Consider the following 7,460-nt stretch of genomic DNA (forward strand, 5'->3'; position numbering starts at 1 on the left):
ATACTGAGCCGTTGATGTTGCTGATCGAATCTCGGCCGTTCGAAGAGTAATCGCGTTTGAGAAGTCGGTGGTGTGGAAACGCGTTCAAAGAGTAATCACGTTCTATTTTATAGTAGTAAGTTGTATTATCCGTCTATATTTGGGCTACACAAAATTGACTTGGCTAATCTGAACACATTATAGTATTTAATTAGGGTAAACTGATCACAATTCACAAGTGCTAAATTGCAATCTTCTGTAGCTAAAAGCACGATAGTAAGTGCTAAGATATTAATTGATGTTTTTAAATATATGCACTTAATCTACATTATGTTATTTTGGACTATACACACACGTACTCTATAGATGTGTTTACTTTGATGAAAATAGAGAAAAAAAAATATATTTTAATCCATTTTCCATCATTTTCATATGTTTATTATGATAAAAAAAAGGGGGTTAATTGCCGGTAAATCCCTGACAAATTTTCGTTTTCTTGGTTTTTAACACGACAAATTAAATTAGAATTAAAATACATGATCGGAGAAATTAATTTGATTTTTCCAGGGGTTTGAAACATATCGTTCAACAAATCATTTCGAACGTATACGAATTGTTTGTCGTATGTCTTAGGATAATACTCTCGAGTATCATATTTTACAGATAACGGAGATTGCTATCCAAAATCAACAATTTTAATACAAGTGTTAAAATACCTTGAAACGTTAATTTCTAAAAGGCTTCATTCGTACAAGAGATAATAACTTAATATGAATTCCTCAAAAAGCCAAACCAATTAAGTATTTTTATTATATTTCATTATGGTCACTTTCCTTAGAACATCATTCACTATAATCCTACCTCGTAATGGTGTCACAAGTGTGTCACATTACGAATAATTCCCTTTTCAATTATTTCATATATTTTTTTCACTGTAACACTATCTTATGTATTTAACTATTCATAAACCTCATTATCATAATTACTAGCTACTTTTACCACTATATATATAATGTATTTTAATTTTTAAATTATATTTTACTTCAATAAAATTATTTTAATAATGAATAAATTAATTTTTTAAAATAATTAAATTAAGTAATCCACAATTAACAAAATAAAGGCAAAACAAATCAAACAAAAAAAAGAATAAGATACGAAAAAAAAACAATGAAAAGGCATACAGTCAAAATTATCAAAAAACTGAAAGAATTAAATGCAAAAAACTCCAAAACCTACAAAATGAAGGCAAAAAGTTTTCCTCAATTTTCTTTATGTGTGTACCCAAAAAGTTTGCCTCAATTTACTTATTTTCTGTTTTTATAAATGATCAAACCATCAATGTTACAATTACAATATTTATTAAAACATGTGTTGTTCGGCTTAGGTCAAAATTTTGAGGGACGAAAGGAGTAATAAGAAATGAAAGAAAAAAGCAACAAAAAAAGTAAACAATCAATTTTTTCCAAAAAAAGAATTAAATGCAAAATACAGGTTGAAAAACGCATCAGACAAAGCCCAGGCGCACAAGGTGCACACGCTCCAGCTGCGCGCTCTGGGCGCGCATCTCATTGCACTCGCGCGTCAATCTCTTGCTTATGTGGGTCCCGCATCGCAGGTCTACCTAGGTTGAAATTTTGCTACCTTATTTTTAGGCCATCTCCAACCATTATACCAAACCCAAACCTATTTTACAGTATATGTCACATCCAACATAATTCTTCTCCAACCATTTACACCAAACTCAAACCCAAAAGAATATTCTTTAAATATTCTCTTTCCACTTACTTTAATTTTATACTTCTTCAATCATACCTATGTATTTCTTTTAAATTATACATTTGCCCCAATTTTTTAATTAATAATTTCATATTAAAATAAATATTATACGGAAATTAATTTTATTATTATTATTATTAAATAAGCAAAAAAAAAACTAAACTTTAAAATAAAATTCATTAAATATTACATAACTTGAAAAATAAAATACAACAAATAAACCTACATCCACATAAAATTCAAGACACAGAATTAGTATATTCTTCCCACAAAAGCTCAATTAACTCATTCCAAAGGTCGAAGTGAGCATCTCTATTCCTTATGGCTCTATAGCGAGATAAAAATTTCAAGATGGTACTCAAAGCTCAAGACAACATGCACGTGGAAATCCTTATTCCGAATCTGAAACTCGAACTCCTAATTCGCTAGACTCATCAGGTTTGTCTCCGTTTTCTATTAACTTAGATGGTGATAATGAAAATAGCGTTGGTGGTAGTTCTTCATCATCAAGACCCATCAGAGAAAAGAAAGCCTAGAGGAAGAAAAGCAATCCGAAGATACGACATCTTTAATTGCCGCAATTGTCACGACCGGTCCTAATTAAGGATAATTAAGCCGGGAAAACCGTGACTAATGGAGGGATATTAGAAGCGGGGTAGAAAGGGGATAATTAAACAAAGAAGAATCACATTTCATAATTTAACAAAAGAAATATTTATAATATAACAGAAGTTTAGTCGTATAGACTCAAATAACTAATAAGTTCAGATATCTCTGACTTAGCCAAATAAACATAAAACTTCTGAGTACGCAGCGGAATATGATTCTGATTACATGTATGAAGACATGTAACCCTAGAGTTCATTAATACATAATAAGACAAAAGAATCCCGCTCGTCACTTCATCACCATCTGCAGCTGCTCAACCTGCACATTTAGAAATATATGCAGGGCTTGAGTACAAAAGTACTCAGTGGGCACGTATGCCTAAGTATAAAATACATGCTTCAAAAACTGTAAATTGTCATGCCATCATAACAGTACAGCAAGGGAGTTTTTCACTAAAAAGGCCCAAGCTTACTAAATTCATTTGTGATTCTTAAAGTTCGACTGCAGTCTAAGTTCTCTTGTAATCTATCATATCTGGAACTTTGTGCCGGAGAGGTGGCCACCTCTCCGGTCACTTGACCGGCCAACCCGCTAGATGACTCACGGTCACTGGTGTACACTAGCCCTGGCAGGATAGCTATCAACTGCTCAAGACCCGAATTCGATTACATGATAAAAGCCACATCAGATAGATATCATACTGAAATTGAAACATTTTATGGCAAGACAATATTTGAAATAACTTCAATTAATTTGGTCATGAAATAACTTGCTTGAACGTAACATTTAAACTCATTTGATATATATGAAAGTAATGCCCACCTGTTAGAAACTTTTTGTGGTACAGTAGCTACTTGACTGATTATTAATCTCGTGCTGTACCTTTATTACGAGAATATAAATAAGATACTGCTCAAGTAAAATCCTCAAATAATGAGAATACAGAATTAACTATGCATGATCTATATGCATGAATTATTATTCTGAGATAATAATCTGGAAGATTCTATTATAAATCCAAGCTATCGGATAAAACTAAGTCTCGTCTCATGAAACCGGATAATTAACTAAAATTAATCTATTCTCTTCAGGATGTTATACTCCACTGATTAAATAATCTTACTCGAGGTAATCGATAGAAAAGAAATAAATAAAAACTTCGACTTATTCGCTTTATAACCTCATAATTAATCGGGCTTAATAAATAGGAATAAGTAATGTTATAAGATTAAATAATTAAAAGGATCAACATAAGACAGCCCAATAATTAATTAAATAGAAGTGGGCTTGAATAATTAACATGAGAGGCCCAATTGAAATGAAGTAATAGAGGCCCATCTGAATAAAGTAAATTAGGCCCAACTGAAGTAAAATAATTGGTTAGTTGGGCTCAAATAAATAAATCAATCAAGGTCCAGCTCATATAATACAACAGCCCAATTAAAATACAATGTAGTACGGCTTTAATTAAATAAACCATAATAGCTTGCTTTAAAGTCTGAAGTTCAAAACAAAAATAAATAAACTGGGCGGCTCATTTACTGAATACGAATCGGCTCACCCACTGATAAATAATTGGGCTCCATCAAAAATTGATACTGCTAGGCTTAGCTCAAAGGAGTAACTTCAGCTCAAGCTTTAAAAGAATTAAAGCCCAACTTAAAAAGTCTTCGACCCAAAACAATTAAAATAGGGGTCCAAATAATAATTGAGGTTTGGAATAATAGCCCATCATAAAATATGCATAAGCCCAACTCCTTAAATAAATCAAGCCCAATAGAATTAATGAGAAGGGCCAATTAAATTAAAGACTGGCCCAGTTCGAATTTAAATGAAAGCTCAATCAATTAAATTGGAAGCTCAATTCCTTTAGAATAAAACAAACCCAAGCTCAAATAATTCAGCCCAAATAATATAGAATCAAGCTCCAAAATAATTAAAAACGAAGGCCCAATTGTAGAATAAAATAAATTAGTCCCAACTTAAATTAAAATCAGAGGCCCATACAGTAATTAAAACCGGCCCAATTTATTAATTATAAGGAAAGCCCAAAACAAATTAAACAAGCCCAAGTTTTAAAAAAAACAAGCCCAAAATTCGGCCCACATAAAATGGCCCAAATCCTTCCTTATCTCTCCCACTCGGTCTCTCTCTCTCTCTCAAACTATCGGTCATCTCTCTTTTCTCTCTCAATTGGAGCCGATACTCTCCCTCGCCGCACAAGACTTCTCCCTCTCTCTCGCCCGTCCTTTCTCTTCGCGAGCTTCGCTGCGAATTGCTCCGGCGACTGCAGCAGCTAAGCTGCCGCCAACCGAGACTTCGATCGAAGCAGCCGCCAAACTGCCAAGGTCGCCGTTTGAAACTCTTTTCCGTCTCCGAGGTCCACCGCCGCCGCCGCGGAACCGGCGACTCAGTCGGCGCCGGTTACACCTGCTTCTCTTTCTCCCCGTCTCTAACGTGAAGGGGATCGAAAGCTCTAAATATCCCCTGAAGTTTCAGACCGGTTTTCTCCCTCAAATCCGATCTGTCTTCCTTCTCCGGTTACACCGCTGCCGCCTGCTCCGAGCGGCGTCGACTGTCGACGCGTCAAAGCCCCGGCGCCGTCCTCTCTTTCGGCCCTCCGGCTCAACTCCGGCAAAGCAGCCCGTCGTCGCTGCAACTGGAAGGTCGGGAGATTCGCCGTGTCGCTGCTTCGATCCGCCACCGCCTTGAGCTATCGCCGTTGTCTGGAGCTGCTGCTGTTTCACCGGAGTCGCGGCTTGCTGGAGGAGCGCCGCCGCCTGCCGCTGCTGTTGGCCAGCCTTCTTCCTATCTCTCCCTCTCGATCCGGCCTCAGCCGAAGCGGGTGCCGCCGCCGCTGCCGTCTGTGGAAGACCGGCGAGCGCCTCCTCTTCCCTCCGCCGACCAGCTTCTCGTCCAGCCGCCATCCACCCACTGCTATCTCTGGATCGACAGCAGTAGGAGCACCAGGCCACCGTCGTCGTTGATTCCCCGAGCCGTCGCCTGATCATCGCTTCTTGGCTCGATCGAACAGGCTGCGTCCTTGTTCCCTAAAGCTAAGTCCTACTTCCTTATTTCCTAGTTTCTAGTTGTTAAGGGCAGAATACTCATGGTTTGTTGTTCTAGAGCGTAAAGTAACAATGAGTGAATCATAACATAGTTGAAATGCCATAGCTTGAACATGTTGACATGAATGCTTGATTGGATTGAAATAACTGAGGTCGCATAAATACCTTGAGTATCTAGCTTGTTGGTTGGCTGTTGTGGTATTGATGATTGAGATGGGGAATAACTGAAATACATGAAGGTGTTATTGCTTTAAAATGCAGGTGGAGGTTATGGCAGGAGGTGGAAACGTTCAAGCCGAAGCTTACCTTGAGGATTTGGCGGAAGTTGGGCAGCTCTTTCTCTCCTGTTATGAAGTCTCAAATGAACTGAAGCTTGTTCAAGTATGGCAGCAGGGAAGTCGACGCTGCTGTGAGTGGATTAAATGGGAGGATTCTGAAATAAATGATATAAATCATACTTGTTTCTTTCAATAATTGCAGGTTGCAATGGAAGAAGATGATGGATAAATGCCAAGGTTTACCTTAGAGCTTTGGTAGGAACATGGGGGCTGTTCTTCGATTCTCATTTCAGTGAAATGAGTTGAGAGTAAGGAACTGCATTTGTTGGCTGGCTGATACTAGAGAAAATGATGTTGCACACTTGAGTGATGAGTGGTGGGAAAAATGATGAGTGATGGGGGAAAGTGGTTGGGAAAGAGTGAATGGTTGGGGTGAAAAATGAGTGGTCAAAGATTGATGGAAATAAAAAGAAAAATAATAGAGAAGAATTAATGTTGTATTTTCTATGTCTCGGTGATTCCGTAACTGAAATAAAATACTGGCTTCGATTCTGCTTGATACTGTATTTACATAAATCTCGATTTCGACATGTGATATCTCGCTAAAATCAATAAGTTTTAAAATGAATCAAAATTAAATCCGTAGATTTAATTCGTTCCTTGTTCTAATATATAAATTAAATCCGCAGATTTAATTAACTCACGAGTCTGAAATAATCCACAACTTGAGTAAGAATAAAATCTAATTCCATCTCGCTTAAATAAATAACGTGACTTTGCTAAGTCAGTTATAACTCTGAAATAATATCATTGACTGCTTTAACAATATAAATTCAGGATCATAAGCTGAATTCATATTAGAATAATATCCGTTTTCATTCACTGATGAACAAAAATACACACTCATTACTGGATTTAATATTTATAAAAGAGCGGGTCACTACATACTACCCCTCTTAACAAAAATTTCGTCCCGAAATTTGCATATTTCTTCTAAAACAGTTCGGGATATTTCTCCTTCATTTTGTCTTCAAGCTCCCACGTGGCTTCTTCTTGTCCGTGGTGTCTCCATAAGACTTTCACTGATGTGATTGCCTTATTCCTGAGTTGTTGTACTTTTCGATCTAGAATGGCCTCTGGTCTCTCTTCATAACTCAAGTCTGGGCAAAGGATCATCTCTTCTTGGTGGATTATGTGCTTTGGATCGAAAACGTATTTTCTGAGTTGTGATACGTGGAAAACATTGTGAACGTTTCCAAAACTTGGCGGTAATGCCAACCTATAGGCTACTGGGCCTATTCTTTCCAAAATCTCATAAGGTCCTACGAATCGGGGCCTAAGTTTTCCCTTGACACCAAACCTAGTTATCCCCTTGGTAGGAGATACCTTTAGGAAGACCTTGTCTCCTATTTCAAAACATAACTCAGTTCGACGTGCATCAGCGTAAGATTTCTGTCTATCTTGTGCCTCTTTTATTCGCCCTCTGATCTGGCGGACTATCTCAACCATCTCATTTACCATGTCTGGTCCTAAAACTTTTCTCTCACCCACTTCATCCCAATAAAGCGGTGATCTACATTTTCTTCCATATAATGCCTCATATGGTGCCATATCGATAGTTGCCTGGTAACTGTTATTATAGGCAAATTCAATCAACGGCAGCACTACTTCCCAACTTCCACCTCTATCTAACACCACTGTTCTCAACATATCTTCGAGGGTCTGAATTGTCCTTTCAGACTGCCCA

At 37.2% G+C, this 7,460-nt stretch overlaps 1 long non-coding RNA gene across 1 annotated transcript; it reads left to right on the forward strand.

The window, feature by feature from the left end:
- Window positions 1-4,539: 4,539 nt before the first annotated feature.
- On the forward strand, window positions 4,540-6,268 carry LOC131019725 (uncharacterized). The gene is made up of 2 exons (XR_009100395.1): window positions 4,540-5,844; window positions 5,916-6,268. It is a non-coding gene; the product is annotated as an uncharacterized LOC131019725 (long non-coding RNA).
- The last annotated feature ends 1,192 nt before the right edge of the window (window positions 6,269-7,460 follow it).

The sequence above is a fragment of the Salvia miltiorrhiza genome, chromosome 4, assembly GCF_028751815.1.
Source record: "Salvia miltiorrhiza cultivar Shanhuang (shh) chromosome 4, IMPLAD_Smil_shh, whole genome shotgun sequence".
In the NCBI taxonomy this organism is placed as follows: domain Eukaryota; kingdom Viridiplantae; phylum Streptophyta; class Magnoliopsida; order Lamiales; family Lamiaceae; genus Salvia; species Salvia miltiorrhiza.